Raw genomic sequence first — 27191 nt, 5'->3', positions numbered from 1 at the left:
GAGCCTGGAACCCTGTCCGGCGCTTGGGTGTCTTGAAAAACGCCATACAAATCTAATCCATCATCATTGTTTGTTTATTACAGAAGTAGTTGACACTTGGCATTCCCTGTAGATATACATATTTCTATTTATATTTTTATGTAGCTTGGGGCTGGTTTGTAAGCATTTTACTGCCAGTACTGCCACAACCTCACCAGTGTTTCACAAACCATGCCATCAATGGAAGAACCACGCTTTTTAAAAAGCGGCAAATGTCTTTAAAGCAAAACATATTTAAAAAAAATTACTATATTAATTACTAAAACCCCTGAAATATTATTCTTTTGCCAAATCGAAAATGGTTTGCAGTTGTTGACCAGTACCATGTTGCAAATGATCTACCATATGACATTATGAGGCCAATTGCTTTACTTGGTTTTGGACTGATTCCTCTGGTCAACCAAATAAATTACTAAAGAAAGGAAGTGACAGGATTCAGGATAATGATGAAAGGTATCGTCTTTATTGTATAGAAACCCCAACCATGGTTCATATTTTATGAACTCTGTTGAAAGGCCTAAAGGATGATGACACTTACTCAGCAGAATCAGACAAAAAAAAGAGGGATGAAAATCTATTATTATTATTTGGGTATCATTTAAGATGTGATATTGATTCACACTGTCATCAGTGAAAGTTCACAGCATCAAATTAATTTAAAAACAAACATACCTTTCCAGCGTCACGGCTCTTGGCTCTCAGCTTGTTGACCTGGGACTCAGCAATGTCAGCGCGTTCCTGAGCTTCCTCAAACTCATGCTGAACCTTCCTGAGCCTGGACATGTGGGTGTTGGCCTGCTCCTCCTGTTAAGTGTTTACAGGTATGTTGGCGTACTTACAAGACAGTTAATAGTGATGTTATTATTAAATCAGCTGTCAGTGATGTGCCACATTATGTATTTGACTTACAGCCTCCTCAGCCTGTCTCTTGTAAGCCTTCACTTTAAGCTGCAGCTTGTCCACCAGATCCTGAAGTCTTTTCACATTCTTCTTGTCCTCCTCAGTCTGTACAGATACAAGATTATACAGTATGTGAAGAAGACTAGAGAATTAATTAAAGGTTAGGGGAGATTTTCAGTACGGCTTACCTGGTATGTCAGCTCCTTCACTCTCCTCTCATATTTGCGAATCCCTTTTACAGCATCAGCTCCACGTCTCTGCTCAGCTTCAACTTCACTTTCCAGCTCACGTACCTGTAATGTGATGATAAATAATATATCAGTCTTCCAGGCAAAGATTTTAGTTGAAATAATAAAAGGCATAATAAAAGTGATGTGCCTCCAAAAACTACCTATTATGAATTTTTATATACAGTTCATACCCTGGACTCCAGTTTCTGGAGCTGCTTCTTGCCACCCTTCATGGCGAGGTTCTCAGCCTCATCCAGACGGTGTTGGAGGTCCTTGACTGTGACCTCCAGGTTCTTCTTCATCCTCTCCAGGTGAGAACTGGTGTCCTGCTCCTTCTTCAGCTCCTCAGCCATCATGGCAGCCTTAAATGATAAAAAGTCTCTAAATACAGTTTGTTCACAAAAAAGAAATCACCATTTATTGAACACGTACAAGCAGACCGGTTCTTGAAGGTGTTAACTCACGTCAGTAATAGCCTTCTTGGCTTTCTCCTCAGCATTTCTTGATTCCTGAACAGCATCATCAACTTCACCTTGAACCTGGACGAGGTCAGCCTCCAGTTTCTTCTTGGTGTTCATAAGACTGGTGTTCTGAATATTGTACAAGAATAGGCAGTGTTTATTTAAGCAATATTAAGCACACCCTCAAGGGTAATATTGCGATTATACAACAAATACCAACAAAAATGTATAATCAAAATATATCCATGTTGATGGACATTTGCTCTCAAATTTCAAAGGTTTTTGCGAGTGTGCGTCGCGTTTCCATGGAAACACATGGGGTCTGACTAATAACTGAAACAAAATCAGTCACGTCAGTAGACTCATATGTGTAATGGAACGCAGTTTACCACTCCAGCAAATAATCCAACCCTTGGTAACGACCTAGCAACAGAAAGGATTTTCTAGTCCCAGATGATGAACTCTGAGCTGACGGTAATGTTTTATTGCGGTCTCGGAATTTCCCGAACTAAATCAACACTGCACAGATAAACAGAAGATGCTTATTTTTATCGCCTAAGTTATAACAAAGATGTTAATTTTTTTTCTTTTATATTTTTTATAAAATGTTTTCACCGCGGTCACAATAGTGTCTCTCACACTGAAGGGAAAATAAATAATAGTCGGGGCGTTTATTTGTTTCAATCACTTAACAGACCAGGCGTTTATTTGGGACAGGCGGCAATTTGGGACAGGCGTTTAATTCCTTCCTCTCAAAAATCCGTGATGAAAATGTCACAAACTTCGCCAGCTTCTCGGTGAATTCTCCGGCATCCTGCTGGGCAATAGTTGTCTTCTGCATGTGAAACGATTCAGCCAACCAGCACTCACAGATAACTCCTCATCTCTGCTGTCACTCACGGTGGCGTACATTTGTTTCTCCATCGCCCTGATCATTTTGCGGGACACTCTCTCGTGGCGTGCCCGTTTGCTGATAACTAATTCCCGCATGTTTATCTCAGGCTCCTCGCTCGCCTTCTTCCTCCCTCCAGCAGGCAGCCTGGCCTAGCCAGGCGTATCGATCCTGTGGTATCGATATATTGATACTCACACGCTACTCATTTGGCATCGATCTTCTTAAACAAATATCGATATCAAATAACAAATAAGAATTGGGGGTGCATGCATCAATTTCAACTGTTTTGGATAGCTTACTTCAATTACTATGTACGGGGTAACCCCCGTACCTGGCGGTGTATTGAGCTGGCCCGTGTCACATGATGACAAGGAAACAAGCGTCAAACGTGCGACTCAGCCGGCCTGGCCGACGGCGCACACACACTTTGTTTGTCACACAGCCGTCAGCCAGCACGAATACGGGACTCGGGGAAACAAAGAGGGAAGAGTCGGCTATGGCAGACAGAAAACGAAGCGCGGTGTGGTGTTATTTTTAGGCAGTTGACAAAGTTACGGCAAGGTGCCTAGTGTGTGACAAAAAAGTTGCACACAGCAGCAATACTACTAACTTGTTCAAACATTTGAAGACCACACATCCTGAGAGCCACAGTGAGCTTGAGAAAAGACAAGCTGCAGAGAATGTCCAGTCTCCTGCACCACTCGCTCTCCGGCAAAAGACCCTGCGAGAGAGTTTGCAAAAAGGCAAAGTGTATCCAGGTACATACAGCACTGTTACCTTTGCCAGCGTAGTGATAAAGACAATGCTTGTGTTGTCTGTTAGCAAATCCTTAAATATTATGATCACAATCTAATTTTTACGGAACACACTTCAGGTGAAGAGGATAATTATATACAGTAAACAGTTGTACATTAAGTAATTATGCAAAATGTATAGCCTATGTGTGAACATGCATATATTTTCATAAGTCTGAACACTTGATTAAGCCAGGTATAAATCCTTATTTTATTATGGTTCTATATTATTATTATTAATGATTATTTGACAGTTTATTGTAAAGCCCTAATATCTAATCAAATCCTTAATATTCTATATAGCAAATACGTTTAATCTTCCCTATTGTGATGTGAAAACTTTATCCTTTTCAGATGAGTCTCAAAGAGCCAGAGAGATCACAAGGAGCCTAGCCCAAATGATTGTGAAAGACTTGCAACCCATTTCAATGGTAGACGATCAAGGTTTCCGTCATTTTGTGAAGGTGGTGGATCCCCAATACCAGATCCCTAGTCGGAAATCCATGATCACAGGTGAAATTCCAAAACTGTATGAGGAAGCACAAAAAATAGTGAAAGACTCCATACAGTCAGCAAGCAGTCTGGTTTTAACAAGCAATATGTGGACTGCAAGAACTGCAAGTGGCATCCACACATATTCACATTGATACACTAAACCCCTATTAGAAATCTATCTTTTCTCAACTTTTTTCTTCCTTTATGTTGAGTTCTTTTGAGTTAGCTCTTAGGACACAGACTGATTTAAACAGGTGGTGTCCAAGTGACTGACACCAGTATTTTCCACCACTGATTAAAGTTATTTACAGCTGATAGTGATTACATCATTTAATTTAGCTTTTTATTGATCTAAGAACGGATATACAATGTGTTCAGAATGTATTCAGATCCCTTTACCTTAAAGGGGTCTGAATACTTTCTGAATGCACTGTATGTTTTGACATATGTGCTGGTGTAATAATGTTTGTGTGTGCATGTGTGTGTGTGTCAGTGTCAGTGTGTGTGTATGTGCGTGCATGTGTGTGTGTGTGTGTGTGTGTGTGTACTGTAAAGAATGCATTTGGAGTTCATCCAGGGAGTTTGTTATGTTTGTAATCAGACAACCTTAAGAGTGTGTCTAGGAGAGTACAGCAGTAGAGTCATTTTGAATTGAGATTCCTTAACTTTGTTGGTGGACAAACAGCCAGATGAGCTCAGCCACACCTCACTCCATTCACTATCTGAGTTTGTTTACACCCCCCACCCCCCCAGCAATTTAAGATGACCAGTGCCCTCTGCTGGAGTAGACAGAGCATTTTAGAACCTGGTTATCAGTTTTCGGGGCTCAGGGTATTGCAGTACTTCTTCTATAGAAGAGTGAGAGAACCAAACAAATATAGCTGAGGTATTAATCGGAGCTGAATCAGTAATTTGGAGTAGATGATAAAATGGTTTTGACCCACTACTCTTTTCTTCTTTATTCCATTCTTTGTCTGTCTTTGTCTTTACTTATTTATTTATTTACTTATGTCTATGTATTTTATTTTATTTCTTCCTATTTTATTATTAGTAGTGGTATTACAATTGTTATAATAATTATCATTATTTATTCTTCTTTCTCTCTCTCCCCCCTGTGAGGTATTTATTTATTTATTTGTGTTAACTCTGTTTAGCGTCTAAGGGGATTTATGTCTGGAGGGTATGGGGGGTAGAGAAAGGTACTTTTAGCAAAATAGGGGATAAAAATAATATGTTTAGTGTAAATGACCAGTTTAACAGACCTGTTTTATTGACAACATTAAAGAACATATATATTTATTTATTGAAGCTTCTTTTCTTTTTAAATATATATGTGTATGTATACAGTATGTATGTATATATGTATATACACTATATTGCCAAAAGTATTCACTCACCCATCCAAATAATTGAAATCAGGTATTCCAATCACTTCCATGGCCACAGGTGTATAAAAGCAAGCACCTAGGCATGCACTCTGTTTCTACAAACATTTGTGAAAGAATGGGTCGCTCTCAGGAGCTCAGTGAATTCCAGCTTCGTACTGTGATAGGATGCCAGCTGTTCAACAAGTCCAGTCATGAAATTTCCTCACTCCTAAATATTCCACAGTCAACTGTCAGTGGTATTACAACAAAGTGTAAACGATTGGGTGGACCAACATCATCTTAAACCCTAGCCGAGGGGAAGGGCCAAAGTAGGCTCATTTGACATGCTCATCAGCCATGTGCTGCAAATGTTTTTTTGTCTTTTTTTCCAAGGGAAGGGTTCCAATTTTGTAAGGACCCTAGTATCCATGTGATGTACACATGGAAAACGCAAAGCTACCCATGGGAGGTGGTAGCATAAATGGAGGTCAGGTTACATTTTCTTTTACAATTATCTTTATTCATTTATTTGTTTTTGCTTGTTCAGGTGGTTCGTACAAGAGGGGATTATGGGATTTGGCTCAGTCAGATGATCAGCAGGAAAGGAAATCTAAGGTAATTAGTTGTATTAAGTTGTCTGGTTTGGAAGGGAAGGGTGGGGACCCTGTATAGGGGGAAGAAACTAGATGATAAAAAAGTTATGTCCCCTTAAAAATAAATACTGTTAAAATTAAAAAGGGAGGGGGGGATATAATATTCCTTCAAGAAACCCATTTATCAAAAGAGGAACATGTAAAACTAGAGGGAACTGCTGAAGCTGTAGTCTTTTCCTCATCTCATTGCTCTGCAAAACGAGGAGTTGCAATACTAGTTCGAAGGAATATCCCATTCCAGGTTGGAAAAATTCTTGCAGACAAGGATGGGAGATATATATTAGTTGAAGGTTGAAGGAGATACAAGTAACACTGTTAAACATATATAATCCACCAGAGCAAGGACCGGAGTTAATGGCCAAAATGATATCATTAAATATTTCAGAGGCAAAGGGGACAACAATAATGGGTGGAGATTTAAACTTGATTATGGATCCAAAGCTAGACTGCCAATATAACATAAAACATAAAGCAGAGAAAACATCAGCACTGTTAAAGAGGGCAGAAGCAGAAATTGGTATCATAGATGTTTGGAGAAAACTACACCCTAATGAAAGAGACTATACTTATTACTCAAAAGCCCATAATAAATATTCAAGACTAGTTTGCTTCTTTATGTTTAAATCAGATTTAGAAAAAGTAAAACAAAGCTCTATTGGCAAAATAGATATATCAGATCATGCCACAATATCTATGGAGCTAACACTGGCAATAGAAAAAGGTATCAAATTGGAGATTAAACAATTCTCTTTCAAATTATATCAAATTTAAAAATAGAATAGCAACAACAATATATCAAGATTAATGATAATGGAGAAGTCTCCCCCCTAATGGTTTGGGAGGAAACTAAAGCAGTCATTAAAGGGGAGATAATAGCTTTTTCTTCACTTAAGAGAAAGCAAAGAGAAAAGGAAAGAAATAACTTGGTAAGTAAACTGACAATAATTCACGAAAAACATAAATAGAGATCAGACAAACAAATACTTGATGAAATAGATCAAATTAAAAAAAGAATAGATTACCTCGATATGGAACAAGTAGAAAGGGCACTTACCTTTGCCAAGCAAAAATATTATGACAGTGGACCAAGGGCCCAGAAACTTTTAGCATGGAGGCTACGAAAACAGAATAATAAAGCTAGTATAATTTAATAATTAAAGATATAACTGGTAATATGTTAATAAAAGGATCAGAAACAGCAAAAGAAAAAATTGTATACTCCGGAAACACAGGAAAATCAGATGAAAAAAATTCAAAAGTATTCGGAATATATTACTCTGCCAGAAGTAAAGGAAGATCAAAATAATAATTGAATTAAGTCAATAACGGATACAGAATTGTATGATATTATAAAAAAGACAAAAAATTAGAAATGTCCAGGAAGTGATGGATTCACAAATGTGTTCTATAAAGTATTTCAAGCTAGATGCAAAAGCGTTTGATAGGGTCTCCTGGTCTTTTATATTTGAGGTGTATCAAACATTTTAATTTAATGATACATTTATCAGCTGGTTAAGAATGATATATAATACACCTAAGGCAAGAATACGAGTAAATGGTATAATATCAGATTCTTTCAATCTTTTTCGGGGAACAAGGCCAGGAGACCCTCTCTCCCCCCTAATTTTTATTTTGGCCATGGAACCATTTGCAGAGAGAATAAGACAAAACTGTAAAAACTGAGCACAATTTAGCAATATATGCGGACGATTTGATCCTCTACCTAATATATCACAATCCCTGGAGGTAGTTATGGAGGAAATATAACAATACAGTGCAATGTCTGACTATAAACTAAATATGGATAAATAAGAAGCAGTGATAGTTGGGCAGCCAATATCACATACGATCAGATCTAAATATAACCTAAAATGGCAACAAAATAAACTGAGATACTTAGGGGTGACCATTTGCCAAGACTTTAAGAAGCTTTATCAATATAATTGAGAGTCAAATTAAACAAGACTTACAAAAATGGAAACTGATCCCACTGACAATAACAGAGAGAATTGAGATTATGAAAACAAACATTTGACCAAGATTTGTATTATTCTTTCAAAATGTGCGAATTTATATACCAAAAAAGAACTTTATTCAACAGGATCAAATTATTATTACATTTACTTGGGGAGAAAGAAAACCTTGTATAAAACTTAAGATGCTCAAAACAGCCAAACTACACGGGGGACTAGCTCTCCCAAATGTAATTAATTATTACTATGCTGCTCTAGTCAAACCTGTCACCGTCTGGCTTTGTAACTTCTCAGTAGCAAAGTGGAGAGAAATTTAAATTCAACAAATGGGTAAATATTGGAATAAGAATATATCTGCTAAAATAACTATCAATGACACCCAAAACATTGAGAACACATGTATAAGAAATACAATAATGACCTGGGTAAAAGTTACAAAACCAAAGGATATTCAAAAGGACCTAATATTTATGGGAGAGATTGCGAAGTAATTACCAGCTGGGAGAAGGAACTGAACTTAACTATATCACCAGAAATATGGAAGGAGATAAGTAATAATACATGGAAAAAACCACAAGCTGAACCATTTGGAGAGAGCACTCTTGAAAAATCCAACTACGCTCCTTTATAACACCTGTTATTCAAGCAAAGTACTCTAAGGAGGTAACACCAAGTTGTTGGCGAAAATGTGGTGAGATAGAAGCCAACCACACCCATAAATTCTTCTCCTGTCCAGTTTTGCAGCAATATTAGATTGAAGTATGTGAAGCTATGGACTCCATATTTCAATGCCAACTCTTTCTGGGGCCTGAGCAACTATTACTTGGTAGAACACCACAGCCTCTCTCTCAGCAAGCTGATAAGTATCTCTTTGGAATTTTACGACTAGCTGCACTTAAGCAGATAACAAAAAACTGTCTGAAACCAGCAGCACCTCAACTAAGCAAATGGAAGGACTTAATTAAATATATAAAATGGAAATAATAAATCACAGGATTAGGAATTTATCTAAACTGTTTGATGTGAGACGGAAGAGGATACAGATATTCCCTGAGCCCTGAGAAATTCCCTGAACCAAATATAGGCCTTTATGTGTGAATATATATGTATATATTTTTATGTGTATATACATCTGTAGGCTTGTCTAATTCTACTTTTGTTTGTGTATCTGTTTTTGTTTTTGTTTTTTGTCTTGTGTTTTTCTTTTCTTTTTTTATTGTGGGACTTTGGGACCATGGGGTGGGATGGGTTTGGGGAAATGTACAGTGGTTACCTTAAAACTGGGTGACAAGTAACTATTGTAAGGGATTCATTTGAAACAAAAAAATTGCCCCTTACTTTGTTCGATACCAGTTTTTTAGAAACATACAAAATATTACAAAGAGGAATTGGATCCAAAGGGGTGGCCTCAATGCTAAGCCAATTGGATAATTTCTAAACCATTCCCAGAGATAGCGGCCGAGGCAAGCCAATTGATAATATTTTTAGCAGTGACAACCCTCCCTCTCCTAGGCGAAGTTGTAACTTTTGTAATTTCAATCTGGCCGTTTTGTTCCTCCACAAAAAGGTAGATAATGAACTATGTAGGATGGAGAGTGACTTTCTAGTCAGAAGAAGTATGTTCATCTTAAAAAGGTTTACCCTACCTATAAGAGATAATGAAAGACTGGTCCAGCATGCCAGATCCTCTTTAATTTTACGGAATAAAGGTTTAAAATTGTCTTTATAAAGACCAGAGAGGGAGGGAGTTATATGTATAGCAAGACAGACGATCCCTAAAGGTGACAATTTAAAAGGGGCAGCACTAGAAGAGGTCCCGGGGGTATGAAGGGTTGGGGGAATAGCCTCTGACTTTGAACAATTAATCTTGTAGCCCGAAAACTGGCCGAAGATTTTAATAATTTCAACAATTCTGACAATAGAGTTCTCAGGGTTACTTAGAAAGAGCAACACGTCTTCCATATAAAGGGAAGTGGTGTGCTTTTGGGGATTTATAGTAATGCCAGCCACCTGAGGACCGCTCCTTATCGCCTCTGCCAAGGGCTCAATGGCGAGTGTAGCAACCCCAGGCTGAATAATGGTAAGACTCTCTAACTGATGGTCCAAAGCGTTTATTGCGAGAACCTTGTACACTCGAACACACCTTCGTACAAGCTATGAAAAAAGGTATAAAAATAAATGTAATTATTTTCCTCCATGACCTTATTGTATCATAAATTCACTCAAAATAAAACCATTCGTTCTTCTTTTAGCTGCTTCAATCACTGTTACATTCACGGAAAAATCACATTTTAATCTGCTTTAACTCAAATGACAACCTCTATTAGAGAGGTGTATGTATTGTTTAAACTTAAAATACAACTTTTAACCAGTATTTGTATTAACTATGAACCTTGAACTTTATATATTAAAGCCAATACAAAACACAAAATGCGTGTCTTTATATTAATAAGCATACAAATGAAATGACCATCCTCATCTCCATTCCTCTGTACCGACAGGATAGCTGAGCTAATGCTAATTAGCGATCCTGTTAGCTTAAACACATTAGATCAAACCGTAAAAGTTACCGTGATATGAACTAAACATTAAACATGTAATGAAGCGATATGACAACAAACCTTGTGCCCTTTATCAGCCAGGTGCTAAGTAAACAGAATCATCATTTTCATCATGTTCCGCAAACACCATGCGGGCACACTTCCAACATGCAGACACACATGAGACACAAGAACACGGATGCTTTCGGTTCACAGTGAGACGCTTTCAAAATAAAAGTCCCGCATTTAGCGTCTGATATAATTAATGAAATAATAACCTGGCTTCAAAGAATATCAGTAAACTAAATGAAAACAACATTATCTTAGAAACAATTATCACATTAAAGGTCATTTACAGTGAGCACTGTGGTTTCTGGGCTTCTCTTCCTTAAGGTGTCGGCTTGTAGTTTGATCATAAAAGGAGTCTGCGGAGTCAAGGCTGGATGGAGTGAAGAAGCAATCTTTATTAAAACAGAATCTAGCGCCTTGAGTTCGGGTCAGAAGCGGCCGCGTTCTGATATTATCAAATCTGTGGACAAAACAATGCCAAAATGCTTGCCCTCTGCTCCCTCAAAACCTCAGCCTTTGCTCTTAGGAGGTTTTCCAAGTGCCACCCCCCTTCTCTTTCCCTGCACCGGCCTTTAGAGCCCCTTTTCCAGTAAACACCCACTTGTTCTAATTGGTCCTTTTGGCATATTATCCAATAGACTAAAAGAGGAGTTGACCTGTTACCCTACTCTTCTCCCCTAACTCATCTGACCTGGTTGCGGTCAACTGTAGGTCTTGTCCCCAAAATGATCCAAAGGGGTTCCCCATCCCTCTACAGGAACATAAACGTTTGGGCATCTCCCACCATTTGGCGGGGGCCAACCTCAGGTTTTAGTACTTTATGATGGCCTGCCGTCTGCTAACCTTTAGCCCTCACTAGTTGAAAAACTACTTTAGGACCCCTGGAGCTGTGAGCCTCACTCTGTCTGCACTCCTTAACTCACATGAGGAGAAACAATTAGTCATCATTCAATCTACATAGGGCTGGGCGATATGGACTAATAGTCATATCCCGATATATTTAGGCTGAATATCGATATACGATATATATCCAAAGTGAGAGCAAATGTTAAGTCAAAATCAAAGCCAAATATGACATGTGGGTGGGAATTTCGTCATTTTAGGGGCAAGTCCATTTGGCCTTCACTTTTTTTTTGTCAGGGGCACAAAGGCCACTGAGTAAAATTTGTTGATTTACCTTTCAGACTGATACCATAACATACTAATTTATAATAAGACATGGATTATGTATTAAAACATTTTTTAAATACCAATATCAAGTTAATGTTACATTACAAAACAGTTTTTTTAAGTAGGGTTAGAGTGAGGTGAGTTTTGTGACACCTTACTGAATATTAGTGTTATTGAATATTTCTCCCAAATAGAAATTCCCCAAAATTATGGCAAAGCACATTTTTTCCAAACAAAAAAATTGTAGAATAACCAGCAGGAGACCACTGATGTGTGGAATGATTTTGGTGGCACTACACTCTGAATAATAGTGAAGTTATTGGATATTTTTTGTAGTTTCTCTTTTCAGTGTTGCACTTTGTAGACGGTCCCTGCGCCCTCGTCTCACAGCTGGCTGACCATACAGACCAGAGATAATGTCCAGACGCTCGTTTTGATTAACATACGGTTGTAGCTCGTTGTCTACCGTACTACGGTAGGAAAGAGCCGTCAGTTGTGTTTTAACAAGGTTTCACTTATGAGTTATTGATCCGGGAAGTTCGAATCTGTGAATATATTTCCAACTTTACCGGACTAAATCCTACCACATACGTCAGTTACGTATCATGTCAAAACCGGCTGAGCTCGCTCGCTGTGCTGTAAGTTTCGTACTTCTGTTTTGAGACGCTGCTGCTGTTTGAGAGGCTTTCACGTGAGATCATCGTGATGATGAGACTCCACCTGCGCGAACCGCGGACTCACTGAAGTTACTGTGAGTGACTACTGTGCACTCAGGTGGCTGTAATTCAGGGCAAGCCCGCTACGCTGACCGGTGGCCGTGCGATGATATTTTTTCACGGGGTATCAAGGCCAAAGTGCGGGGCAACGGCAGCCACCAAAGTGTTTGTTGAAGAGTGCCGGAGTGTCTGTTCCAGCCCCTCCCCTCTCTGTGCATGAAGGAGGAGGGGCGGGGGGAGCAGTGTAGCGGTTTGCCCGGAGCAAGGATCACAGCGCAAATTTGAACTATATCGATGTATGCGATATGGTCTAATTCCACATCACATTTCAAAAATATATCGATATAAGTTTTATATTGATATATCGCCCAGCCCTAAATCTACACTAAGTAAATTCAAAAATCAGATTGTGTTGCCTTCCAGATACCTCAGCACAAACAGAAGAGGAGAGATTGGGCAGCCCAGGCGAGTGCCACGCATAACTGAAAATGTGGGAGATTTCGAACCATTTGAAATGACAGATGCACGAGGGGAATCATATAAGAGAGAAATCCATTTAATGGAGCTATCTCCTAAATTAAATTTAGAGAGGACATTCAGTTTATATGGCCACTCGACTCTGTCGAAAGCCTTCTCGGCATCGAGAGAGACTACGACAGCTTTGGCTTTCAAATTTGTGCCACATTGAATAATATTCAGCAGTCTCCTAATATTATTACAGGAATTACATCCAAAAATAAAACCAGTCTGGTCCATCAAAATAAGGTCTGGAAGGACATGCTCTAATCTTCAAGCTAAAATTTTTGCAATAAGTTCTCTATCTACATCAAGCAAAGCGATTGGTCTGTATGAGGAGCAACCTCTGATGGTCTGCCCTTCTTCAGAATCAACAAAATGCTGGTATCCATCATAATACTTGGGAGGTGGCTAGGATTAAATGAGTGGGATAACATTTTAAGCAGAGGGTCAACTAGAAGGCTCTGAAAAGATTTTAAAAACTCAGGAGTCAGACCATTGGGCCCCGGGGCCTTGTTATTTTGCAGTTCATTAATAGCAGCAATGACTTCCTCTTGTGAGACGGGACTGGTTAACAGATCTTTCTTGGTCTGAGAAGCCTGAGGTCGATTGAGGGCTGACAGAAAGTTTTGCATCAGGGCCTAAGACTGAGGCTCAGTTTCAGATTTATATAAAGATTCATAAAACACCTGAAAGCATCTGTTGATATCCTTACTATAATGGACAACTTTACCTGTCTCATCTTTTATTGCTATAATAGCCTGTGAGTCAGACCTAGTCCTAACTAAATTTGCCAAGTATTTACTGGACTTATTCCCAAACTAACACATTCTGTGTTTAGCAAAAAACAGGGATTTCAAATTCTGCTGTTCTGCCTCCTTCTTGTGTTTGAGATGAGCAGAAAAAGATATTGTAATGCCCCTAGACACAGCTTTAGCAGTCTCCCAAAGCACATTAGGAGAGACTTCTGTAATGTTATTCCTTCACTATGTGTTTAGATTTGGTCAGCACGTGTATACCGGGACATAGAAGTAGGGACTTTAAATTTGCCTTCTTTCTTCCTCCAACCAGGACAAGACCCACGTACCTAACCTAACACTGCAGCGATAATAAGGAGTTGGCTGAATGTAGTTTAACAAGTCCTAGCCAAAGACTCATCACAAATCTTTGAGCATACTAATAGCTTAACAGATGGGGACTCTCTCCCGGCATACACCCGTTCACTCACGGTGCTAAAACTTTTATCATCCTTGTTAAAACTCAGCACCATTTAACCATAGAACAAACGACGTGAATTAACCCACAACCATCTTACATATCATCTTATTCACAAACACATTTACGCACCATAATTACACCAACACCAACAGAATACCCAAGACTCATTGCGCCACAGTCCACAAGGGGCGTTACAATATGCCAGGTGAAGCTGTGATGAAGATGTCCAATTTGAAACGGCATTATGAGACGAAGCATAGGAATTTTGAAGAGACATTTCCTCAAAATTCAGAGGTAAGAACAACACAAATAAATGCACTGAAATCGTCATATCAAGCTGCAAGCAGGATTCTTTTCACATCTATGACACAACAACAAAAAGCAGCAGAGTGCTCACTTAGAGTGGTGTGGATTTTGGGTAAGCACAAGAAGTCATTCTCATATGCAGAAATAATAAAAGAATGCATGACTGAAGTGATGGACACAATGTTTGAAGGCAAACAAAAAGAGGAAATATTCAACTATGTACTTTAATTTATGTTAAAATGGAAATTACATTTTATTTTAGTTCGTATTTTTCTTGTTGTTTTGAATGAAAAGGACATTTTGTTTTGAATATTACAGTATTATTGCATGTGGCCTGACCGACCTCAATACATGGACCTTTGAGTCATTGAAAAAAAATCTTTGTGGCCCTTTAAGATTTGTATTTGAGTACCCCTGCCATATAACGTCCAAGTTTATCACTCTTGACCTTCACTGCAGTAAGAGACAGGGCTTTATGGATCATAATTGCAACCCCTATACCCCTCGATGTAAAGGAGGAATAAAATATCTGGCCAACCCAATCTCTCTTTAATTTTTGGTGTTCTTCATTACTCCTGGATGAAACCTGTAACTTTTCCCTCTTTAGAAAGTTAAGAACTTTCTTCCATTTAACAGGGCTCTGGATCCTGTGTACATTCCATGAGCAGAGTTTAATTGTTGAGTTATCAACCATAATTGAGCAAATTTCAAATAGACAAATGCATGCCTGAGATAGTCACAGAAATATGTTTAACCCCCAATGTCAATCTGAAAAAAGTGCTCGAGATCAAACAATCAAGAAACAAAAAAAACAAAAAACACACGTGTGGGAGATTAAACCCCCCCCCCCCCCCAGTACTTCCTCAAACGAAGCACTAGATCAGTACCAGATGTATACCAGACTCATCTTGAGATGCCATCTCCTGTGTCAGGTTTTTCACCTAAAATGATGTGAGAAGTACATAATTTCCATCACATTATATTGACATGGTCTGTGTTTAAATGAATGTGGATTTAAAACAATTCAAACCTTGTTTTCTGTGGCATGTTTTTCCTTCTCCACTTTAGCCAAAGTGAGCTCCAAGTCATCAATGTCTTTCTTCAGCTCAAAGCATTCGTCCTCCAGCTTCCTCTTCTTGGCAGTCAGCTCAGCATTGATTTCCTCTTCATCCTCCAGTCTCTCATTTGTCTCTTTGAGTTTGGCCTTGAGTTGGATCTTGCTCTTAATGAGCCCTTCACATTTTTCCTCAGCATCAGAGAGGTTATCGACTTCCTATTGTACATAATGAACATAAGATTGTAACGCCCGCCAATGTAATAATGTCCGCAAAGGTAATAAACCACAAACGTAATAAAAATCTGCAGCATTTAATGTAATAAACCCACAAATGTAATACATTTTCCACAAACGTAATAGCCACTGCCTACTACAAACGTAACACACGATTTCCCACAAATGTAATAACTATTATGTTTGCAGGGATTTATTACATTTATAGGGAAGTGAAAATCTTTATTGTAATAACTTCCCACAAATGTAATAATACAATGAATAATGGTCATTATGGTTGTTGTTTGTTTGTTTGCCTTTACATCTACTAATACTACTGACCGAGGGTGCAAAATCCAGCTGCTGACTGTCCGCTATCACACAACGGACCCCCCCCCCCCGCTTTTTAAAATTGTTTTGTGGCATATAAATATCTAGTTTAAACAGATTTATTTCTTTGCATAAGCAAAATGCTTCTTGTTAACACTAGAAGGGCCGGAATTCCAACACCACTAGAACGGCTGTAAGCGAGATTACTAGATTTTTAATGCTATAATCTTTCATGTACACTGAACAAAAATATAAACGCAACACTTTTGTTTTTGCTCCCATTTTTCATGAGCTGAACTCAAAGATCTAAAATTTTTTCTATATACACAATAGATCCATTTCTCTCAAATATCGTTAACAATTCTGTCTAAATCTGTGTTAGTGAGCACTTCTCCTTTGCCGAGATAATCCACGCCCCTGGCCCCAGAGGGGCCCAGATAGGAGGTAGGACTTGAGGAAGCTGGCCTCTACCACGGCTCAAGAGAGCTGGAGAAGGCGGGCTAACCCATGACTTGTGCCCAGAGGAGCCCGGAGTATGGGCACAGCCTGCTTAATATCATCTGTCATGCAGATTCATACAGGGGTTATATAGGTTGCCCCAGTCAGGACTGAGTCATGGTTGCTAAAAACTTTACAAGACCGACTGACTTTAGTGATGTAGTAGGTGTAAAATATTGAATAAAATGTTGTGCTGCATGACTGGCTTTATTGTCACTCTCACATTTAACTCTATGACGCGCAAATTTACAAGTGGATCACCGATATTGTCTTCAAGTGTATTTTGGGTAAAACTCTTCACCAACCGTCCACCAACGTCATCATCAGTCACTTGTCAACAGATTTTTACGGACTAAGTTAACATGAGTGGCACTTCATATAAACATAAAAGTGGAGCGGCAAAGCTCTTTCAGGGACCAGATGACAAAGCAAAAGTCTGTTGCGGATCTGGCAAAAATGCTCCTTGTCAACCACCCAGCAGTAACTTCTACATTCAGTGATGTTTGCACCGCCCTCCTTTTATTTTTGACTCTTCCCGTCACTGTTGCAACCTCTGAGCACTCATTCTCCAAGTTAAAACTCATTAAAAACCACTTGAGGAGCACAGTGGGACAGGAGAGACTGAGTGGACTTGCCATGTTGTCCATAGAGAATGAGAGAGCAAAGAAAAAATGGACATACAGAGCATCGTGGATAAGTTCGCGGAGCGCAAGGCTCGTCGTATGCCCTTCAAATAGTGGTGAGTAGGCCTATAGTAGGCTACTTCATATTGAAATTGTGTTTGTGAACATGTGGGCCGCTGTGCCAGTTTTACTAAACTTTATAGCTACTGATACAGGCTCTGAGTTGAAATAGTTAAAGCGGGTGTCAAAATGATGCGGTCGCTATCCGTGGTGCTGAACTGCTTTGAAATATTCATGTAGCCTAATGATTTTGCTGTTCTCTTGGTTTGTTATACTTCACGTCTGCTTGATGGACTTCCAAATGACATAGTTGCTCTCCGTGGTGCCGGAGCTTGTAAGCCCCGCTGTTGCGGGCATGTGTATGTCGTAAAATGATGTTATCATGAGCTTTATTATTTGGGTTTAAAGGGCCCTGTCAATTGCCCCACCCCGGCTCTGATTTGTTCCGCTAGTGGTTCAGCTCATGAAAAATGGGAGCAAAAACAAAAGCATTTATTTTTTTGTTCAGTGTAAATACCCAATTGAGTGATGAATACATTCATAGTGTCATGATATTTAAAAAATAAATAAATAAATAACACCAAAATGTACATTCTAACAAGTTTAATTTTACATTTATCAATATTCATAGCATCACACATAGTAAACCGTAATTATTGCATATATTTACACAAGATTTTAATAGAGAAAACTCAGAACACGGAAATTAACAATTAAAAGTGACTAATTTGATTATGAAACATTTTATTTTAACACTTAATAACATATAATAATAATTTTAAAAAAATAATCGGAAAAGCTGGAAACGAGCTGATCTAAAACAAAAACAAAAAAGAGCCGTTGCGATCGATGGTCACACATCTACACAGATTACCGCCGCTCTCCTCACACAATTTCCACACACAGGCTTGTGGCATTTCAAGTGTCCGATGTTTTGTTCTGTTTGCAGCTCTTTCGGACCAGCATTGCCTCCGTGTCTGTGTCTGCTGCTGCTGCGGTGGTTGTTTCCGCTGCTGCCCCCCTTGTGCCAACTGTCGCGCGGCCCCTTTCCCCTCCATGTATTCTGCCCTCAGCTCCGCTGCCAGTTGCTGCAGGAACTTCCTACGGGCTCTCCTGCTGCTGGTGCGCTCCTTGAATAAGATGCGACCATTGATCCCAGCCAGGTCGGGGAGACCGCCACTGGCCATCCTCGCATACCGCCTTTGACGGAGTACGCCCTCGCCATCTGGTCTGGGACGTCCATGCCATACTCCGTGTTGTTATAGTACATAATACACTCTGGCTTTGCCTTCGCCCCATTAAAGGTGCCCACAGCTGTGTGCACGGTGCTCAGAATGCAGACATTCTTCCTCGGCTTTCCCTGGTACACAGTCAGAGTCACCTGAAGTCAGCAGCTTCATGTTGAACAGCTCCGCTTGCTGTTTCACAGAGGGGGCAACTCCCATTTTTGTTTGCCCATGGTGCCAACCAGGCTAAATAATACAACTATATAATAATGAACTTACAAGTAAATTTGTAAAGACGCACAGCTGGAGACCAATGAAAGCAGTAAACTGCCCAAAAAATTTAACAATGAAACCCTGCGAAATGATATGCGGTCAATATGATCGCTTATGGCAGGAATAGGTAAAACATATAATATTTTCTTTGTCTTTTGTGTAATTTATATAAAAAGATATTCTAAATAAAAAGCTGCAAGAAGCGATGAACGGACCCTTCCGGTCCACGCGTGTCGGGGCATGCTGCCGTTGGGGCTTGTTCCCGCAACACATTACGTCGAGGAAATCGTTCCTTTATAATTTGGTTGCCTGCTCCTGCCAGTATTAACTAATGTACGCTGAAGTCAGAAGAACTCCCTGCAATGTACATACAGAACAAATAATGAGAGGAGTACACTGTGTGACCCTACAGACTGTTAAACAGAGGTTTGTATCCATTAGCAAGGCAGCACTGCCCTCTGGTGGAGAAAGCCTGTCCACTCAAAAGTGAAAGCATTCGGGCAGTTCTTTCGTCATTTAGTCATAAAAGTGCCATGTATTGGGAAATTTGCACAGAATTATGTGCAAAGCCTCATCGGGCCATGGAACACAATTGACAAAAGTGTTGTGGTAATCAGACTGTATTTGATGAAGATATGCAAGACTGTCTGTTATGAACATAATGTGCGGGAATTTGTTGTTTTATATTTTGGGCATTTTTTTGGACTATCTAAATTGTTTTGATAATTTTTTGTTAAGAGGATCCAGAGATGCTTCATGCAAAGATTGGTGCAAATGGGTGAAATCGAAAAAGTATGTTTTTGATTTTTGGAGATTTTGCGAATGGAAATTTACCACGAAAGTTGGCGTGGCCTACATCACACAATTCAGCTAAATTTCAGGAGCACTTAGATATAAGGTTTTAAAATGTGGGCCATATTATGTAGGAGTTATTTGGCACCACCTGCTGGTCATTTTTGGTGTGTGAGTTGCAGGGGCCAGTCTATACCACGCCTATGAATTTCATTGACATAATAGTTATGGCGTGGGTACAGTGACAAATATTTGATGCCACCAGAGCGCCACCTAGTGGTGGATTGGTGACAGTTTGTCAGCTGTCCTCAGGAGGGCATTGGCAAAAATTAAATTGTACCAAGTCTTGTCTTAATCCAACCAAACGATGTTGAGATATAAAATACTTCAATTTAAAGAGCGCCACCTAGTGGTCATCAGCCAAAAATTTGCACAGAGCCTTAGTGGCTCATAGGGAAGTAGTTACCTGAGTTTCATGTCATTGAGACAGACCATTGTGGAGATATGCAACACTTCGTGTTTTGAGCAAAATGTACAGGAAGTTGTTATTTCATAACTTGAGTATTGTTTGGAATATCAAAACTCTTTTAATAACTTTTTGTAAGGAGAGTCCACAGATGTTATGTGTGTAACTTTTTGCGAACGTGCGGGAGAAATGGTAGGCGGAAATGGGCACCTATACACCTTAATTAAAATACAGACACTTTCAGGAATAGTCATGTAACAGCAGTATTGCATTTTTATATTCAACAAAGTTATTGCACATATAAATTTGAAAACAGTCAAAATGACTGTCTTGGCCGTTCTAGTGAGGATCATCTCTCTCTCTCTCACCGCTGTCCGTGGTGCTGAACCAAAGAAGTCCTGACGCATCACTACCTGCCAAGTCTATTGATTTTCCCCACTCAAAAATGTGTTTTTCATATTGTTTCTACACTTTAATGTTTGAGTTTCAAGCTTTTGGGATGACATATTAACAAGATAAGGGCCTACTTTAACTTTTTGTGTGTGAAAAACTATATCAGTCACATTATTATTCAAAGAAAAGTATTTATAGGCTACACCTTGAAACATGTCTAGAAGGTGTCTTTAATGATTGAATTTTGTTATTATTATTACACACACACACAGCAAATATAACTACTACTACTCTTTCGTGGTTCTCGGTGCTTTAGCAATATTGTTGTTGTGGCATTCATGCCAATAAAGCGAATCTGAATTGAATTAATAAACCTTTAGATTCTTGCCTATAGACTGATATGTGTTGTGTTCACAAATGAGCAATGAATCCAGATTTTTTCAGATTTCTATTGCCAATGGGAATTTAAATTTAAATGTCAGGCGATGTTTTCCACAGAATTTTTTTTTTTTCAAGCTAGCTATCTCCCTCTGTCAACCACAATCTGTCTCCTCTGTCAGTAAACTCTATTCAGCGCTGTCAATTAACAGGTGTTTGGGGGAAAACCCTCCAACCTCACGTTACTATCCGTTGTGTGATTGCGGAGAGTCAGCAGCTGGATTTTGCACCCTCAGTCAGTAGTATTAGTAGGTGTATAGGCAAACAAACAAACAACAACCATTATTCATTGTATTATTACATTTGTGCGACGTTATTACATTAAAGATTTTCACTTCCCCACAAACGTAATAAATCCCTGCAAACGTCATAGTTATTACATTTGTGGGAAATTCCGTGTTACGTTTGTAGTAGGCTGCGGCTATTACGTTTGTGGAAAAATTTATTACATTTGTGGGTTTATAACATTAAATGCTGCAGATTTGTATTACGTTTGTGGATTTATTATGTTTGCAGACATTATTACATTGGCGGGCGTTACATATGATACATTTAAAAGTTTGAAAAGATTGATATTTCCTCTGGTAATAGAAGTCAGTGGCCTCTTCTTATCTCACCTAGATATCTGATAATTTAAGCCACATGGTACAACTAGTGAAGCATATATGTGATAGCATTATACTTCCTTTCTTTCCTACTTACTGAAGCCACTTGGAATTGCAGGTCATTCTACTCCTGCAGCAGGGAAACCATCTTCTCCTCCAGTTCCTTCTTCTTGGCCAGGGCAGTAGCCAGGTCTGTTTTCATCTTATCATAGTTCTCCTTCATCTGCTGCAGCTCCTTCTCAGTCTCGGCACTCTTCAGGAGAGGCTTGATCTTGAAGTAGAGATTCATCCATGGCCAGTTCTTAACATTCATGAATGAATGGATGGATGTTGTACTGGATAGAGTAGATAGCTTCCTGGAAAAATGAGATGGATGTAGAAAATGTCAATTCTTTAGAAACATTATTTTGTAGAACTTCTAGGTCTAACAATTTAAAATATATATCAACTACGTAATTGGACAGTACAGCTTAGGGTACAGTAAAATGATCCTACCTCCTCTCCATCATTTCAACAAACTCTTTCCTCATGACATATCCTCTGCACAGAGCCTGAGTCATGGTCACCAGCTCAGCCAGTTTCTCATCTCTCATCTCCTCCAAGGTACCCAGCAGACCAGCTTTGAAGAACACCTATGTTATCAAGTGGGGCAAATTAGTATTCAGTGCATGATGGATATATTAGGACAACCGGGACAACTGTCCCTCAGGGATGACACTGGCATTCAATACTTCCTTTCATCTTCCTCCCACTTTTTCTTGGTGTTTACCCTCTTAATACCTCTACGGAAATCAACCTGGCTTGCCTATAATGAAAACTGCAGTCATCTCTGCTTGAAGTCACCGTAGAGGATTCTGCTGGGGAAGCCCTTTCAGCAGATTCTGATGCCCCCCAGCACACCATTACACCTCAGCTGGTGGATGACCAAAAAGTTCTCCATAAGACCTGCACATTGCAAATTCATTGTATCAAAACGCTTCTTTACACGACCATGTGACAGACAGTGCACAATTCTGGGTTATGTGCTTCTTACCTGGGGTCTTTGTTTCATTGGGAATCAGACAGCGGACAAAGTGAGGGTGAGTGCTCCTCAAGTTGGTCATCAGCTTGCCCAAGTTCTCCTGTGGATGAGTATCACAAAATAATAGCTCATCAATATTTCAAGATGAGATTGTTATTTGTTGTCCAAAAATATGAAACAATACATACCCTGAAAAGAGCAGACACAGTCTAGAAGGAACCACCCTTCTTCTTGCCTCCCTTCTTGCTGCCACCACCACCAGCAGCCTCTATTTTGCAAAACATGACATTTTTATTAATGGTACCGAACAATAATAATGATAATAATAATGATAATGACAACAACAACAACAACAACAACAACAACAATAATAATAATAATAATACACTGCAGTAAGTGGTTCAAGTTTTCTTCCATGTTGAATGTGTATTTTTTTATTTCAATTTCAACCAGCAGCCAGTGTTTTGCAAAATACTGAATGTTATTACTGGCATTGGATTACACAGCAGTAACTGTTATAACCTTTTGTCTCTGGAATGTTGATTTCACTTTTTAAAAAATTCCGAAATGAATATTTTACCACAGAGAAGTTACCAGTTTCTCAGGTGGTCCAACTCAATTGAAACAGACACACCGATTTTTCACTACAAAGTCACTGCACTGCCTGTAACTTTCCAATGCTCACTATCTTCAACAGTAGAAAATAGGAGGTTGAAACATCTTTACAGGGTATACAGAGTTTGTATATACTCTGCTCACTTTTCTTTCTTACCGTCAGCTCCAGGCATGGCTGCATACAGTAACGCCAGCAGCTTATGTGAAGATTTCTGGTAAAGCTGAACAACTGAATTGCTCAGGGGTCCTTGTTCTTGTCCAGCCAGCCATTGATATTGTATTCCACCGTGCCAGCATAGTTAAACAGAACGAAGTGAGCTTCAGCTTTGCCCTTTCCAGGCTTTGGCTTCTCAAAGGCCTTGGTCTTGCCAAGATGCTGATCATGTAGCTTGTTCTTGAAAGTTGTGCCAGAGGCCTTGGGGAACATGCACTCCTTTTCAAGGATGGAGAAGATCCCCATTGGCTGAGAAGAATTTATATTTCATGGTAAGAAAAAAAAATCACCTGAGGAAACAAACATTTGTACTTGAATGGAGAAATCTATCTAATTTAACAAAGTGGTATGTTACCTTCACGATAAGCTCGATGCAGGCAGCCAAGTCCATACCGAAGTCAATGAACTCCCAAACAATACCTTCCTTCTTGTACTCCTCTTGCTCCAGGACAAACATTGTGTGGTTGAAGAACTGTTGCAGTTTCTCATTGGTGAAGTTGATGCAGAGTTGCTCCAAGCTCTTGAACTGTAGTTATAGAAAAGCATTTAGTTTCATTCCAAATAAGTTTGAACTTTTGAATCTCTCAGAAAGGTTGATTTTCTAAAACTTACATCAAAGATCTCAAATCCAGCGATATCCAGCACTCCAATAAAGAACTGTCTTGCCTGCTTTGTGTCCAGCATCTCATTGATATGGATGACCATCCACAAGAACATTTTCTCATAGATGGATTTGCACAGAGCGCTGACAGAATTGTTGACCTAAATATAAGAGTTCAAGTGTGGGGATTTATGAGTGTGATTTTTCTATTTGAAAATGTAAACATTTCCCTTTCAAACACCCACTCTTTTTACCTGTGGGACGGTCTGACCTTTGGTCACCATTTCATTGCCGACCTTGACTCTTGGGTAGCAGAGCTTTCAGCATATCAGCTGAGTTCAGGCCCAGGAGGTAGGCGATTTTATCAGCCTCTGATTGAGAGAAATAAAAAAGTTATAAGAAACGAATGAATGAAGGAATACTTTGTTTTTGTGTTTGGTCATTAACATGACCCATCCATCATGGAATTATAAATACACACTGACTTGTGTAGTATCTTACACACCAGAAGGCTTGCATAATGAGAGTGTATTATTTTAGAAATTACCCTCAGTGCCATCTGGTTCAGCCTGCTCCTCACGTTGCTTGTGCTTGAATTTCATGCCACCATGATGAATCACAGCTCCGGTCCGCTTGTAGATGCCCAATTTCTCCTCAGCGTTGAAACCCAAGATGTCAATAGCAGTCTGCAGAGTAGATTAAGCAAAGTTAAATGTTAAACATTTTCCCCTGTATACTATCTCTTTAACTAAATTGTTTTCTTACATCTGTTGCAATGAACTCCTCCACATCATCGATGCTTTTCACAGTGATTTCACCCTGACTGATCATTGGGTAGTCATAGGTGTTGGTGGTGATCAGAAGAGGCTATAGAGGAGGACAGTAGAAGTATATAGTATTGTTTGATGTTTTTTTTATATTGTTTATATATTGTCTCGTTTAAAATTGGTGTAGTAACGTACCCAAGAGTTCAGGCTTGTGGCCAGTCATCAGCTGGTAGGAGATATGGTAGCTCCTCTCAGCAGACAACTGGAAGGTGACACGAGACTTCTCCATTAGATCTAAGAAGACATTTAAATTGCTAACTTTATCAAAGCCTAGATCATGATTTAAATGGATAGTGATGAATACCATAATTGAAACTTATGTTTCAATATCAGCTGAAGCCAGTTTGCCAGTTTGCAAATGTACCCTGACAGCCAGATCATTAATATCATCAGTTTTTTTAAATATAGGAACGAAAAAATTCTCAAGATATTTCTTACAGTACTTACAAAACCAGAGGATTTGTCGTTCCTCACAGTCTTGGCATTACCATAGGCCTCCAACAGAGGGTTGGCTACAACAATTTGAGCCCTGCAAGAGAAGATTTGAATTACATGAGCTACACATTCAATTTAACTTTCCCCCTGACAAACACTTTCATCTTACACAACCAATTTCACCTTAATTTTGCTAGTTTGTGCCTCAGCCTTTTTACCTCCAATAGCTGCAATTGTTGCAAAGTACTGGATTACACGCTTGGTGTTGACAGTCTTTCCAGCACCGGATTCTCCACTGGGGTACACAAGACATATTATCAAGATTTTGCTTCATCATCATTAAGTCAATAAAGTTATAGCAGGACAGGACAGGACAGACTGGTTCTCACGATCTGAAACACAAACATAAATGCTTGACATGAGTCTTCTTTTTCTTTCAATAAATATCAATGGAAGATTTTACCTCTGTGTGTTTAACTTCCAACACCGATATTTTTATCTTACCTGTGAGCATGAACTGATAGCAATTGTCAGAGATGGAGAAGATGTGGGGTGGAGCCTCAATCCTCTTCTTGCCTCTGTATGCTTGTACACATGTAGTATCATATACAGGAAGCCACTTATAGGGATTCACGACAACGCAAAACAGTCCATAGTAGGTCTGAAATAGTAAAAAGTATAAACATAGTGTGATTTTATTTTTATTTTGTTTGATTTCCATGTAGGTACACATACTCTATACATATTTACATGTACAATAACTTAGCATAGTGTGGAAACTCACGTAGATCATCCATGATGCATAACGCTCTTTGAGGTTATACAACACGCAAGGCTCATTGAGGTGGGTCATGATGGCCATGTCCTCTATTTTGTCATACTTGGGAGGGTTCCTGGGATGAATTTCATCCTCTTTTACTGTGATCATCTGAACAGCAAATACAGTATAATGTATTCAACTAAGAAATCATTTCAAACAGAAAAGTTAATCACATGGATCACATTGTTGTTCACAGTGTCTGTCTGAGCCTAAAATACAATGATCAACAAATAGTTAACTGAATGTTTTACTAAGATATTGTTTTAAATAAATGTACATGATATCCTTGTATACACATGGTGTCTTAGATGGAAATTGAGTTGTTTTGTTGAAAAAAGTAAAATAGTGAATGACTTACCTTTCCACAGTCGGTTTCCACCGTGGCTTTTCTACCCTCTTTCTTTACAAGTTTACCCTTGAGGTACATCTCCGTAGGCTCAGCCACAAAAAAGGCAGTTTTGGCATCAAAACGAGTGGTTTGTGCCTCAAGCCTCTCCTTCTCTGACTTCCGGAGGAAGATTGCCGCCGGGCCATACTGCTCCATCTTTGTGTCTGTGCTCATGGTGGCACTTTAGTGGCGACTGAAAAGATGAAGTCCACAATAGTGTTAACATATTGACATGACATAGCTATGGTCTTCTGCCCAGCTGATTATGGAGATTTAAAGTTTATTATGGTGAAATCTTTTACCTCAGCTGGTTCCGAAATCAACTGAACGTTGGCGTCTCTGGTGGAGTTGGGAGATCCTGTAAACACATGATTAGACATGAGTACAATAACTTGTTTCAGATTGTTTTTCTAATTTCACACTTTTTCTGTGGAAATGTTGCCAATTAGAAAACAGATGAAGGTAAAGATGGCAAAATGTTTATAGACTTATAAAATATATTCAAACTGTAATGAATTGAATCATTAAAGTCAAAGTCAATCATGAAACCAGTAAAATACTCTTCCATCCGCTCAACTGCCCTCATTGGCAGATAAATAGTATTGCTCTTAATGATTAGTCAGTATGTATGTGACGAAACGTAGTGTTTATTAGATGCAAGTACAAACTAAAAAATTGTGTTTTGTGTTTTTCTTTTCTTTTGCAGGAACCTACTTCTTAAATGTGATAGGGGTATATCAAGAAAATTGTTTTGGAATAATGTCTATTCAAGACTACCACCCAGGTAACTGTGTGGCCATATAATTCTTGACAATAAGCAAAAGTAATTAGCAACACATTAACTTCACTGACTAATAAAGAACAGTAAAAACTGAGGTCAGAGTGAAAACACTGACCTGTGATGGAGCTTCAGTTAATGCAGTAGCTCAGAGCTGCCTCTTTTATAGAGGGTGA

General features: G+C 39.1%; 1 pseudogene; it reads right to left on the bottom strand.

Moving 5' to 3' along the window:
* Positions 1-512: 512 nt before the first annotated feature.
* On the bottom strand, positions 513-26595 carry LOC115575633 (myosin heavy chain, fast skeletal muscle-like; annotated as a pseudogene).
* Positions 26596-27191: the final 596 nt, after the last annotated feature.

The sequence above is a fragment of the Sparus aurata genome, chromosome 23 (assembly GCF_900880675.1).
Source record: "Sparus aurata chromosome 23, fSpaAur1.1, whole genome shotgun sequence".
NCBI lineage: Eukaryota > Metazoa > Chordata > Actinopteri > Spariformes > Sparidae > Sparus > Sparus aurata.
The sequence above is the reverse complement of the archived record's forward strand: the minus strand, read 5'-3'. Positions and strand labels throughout refer to the sequence as shown.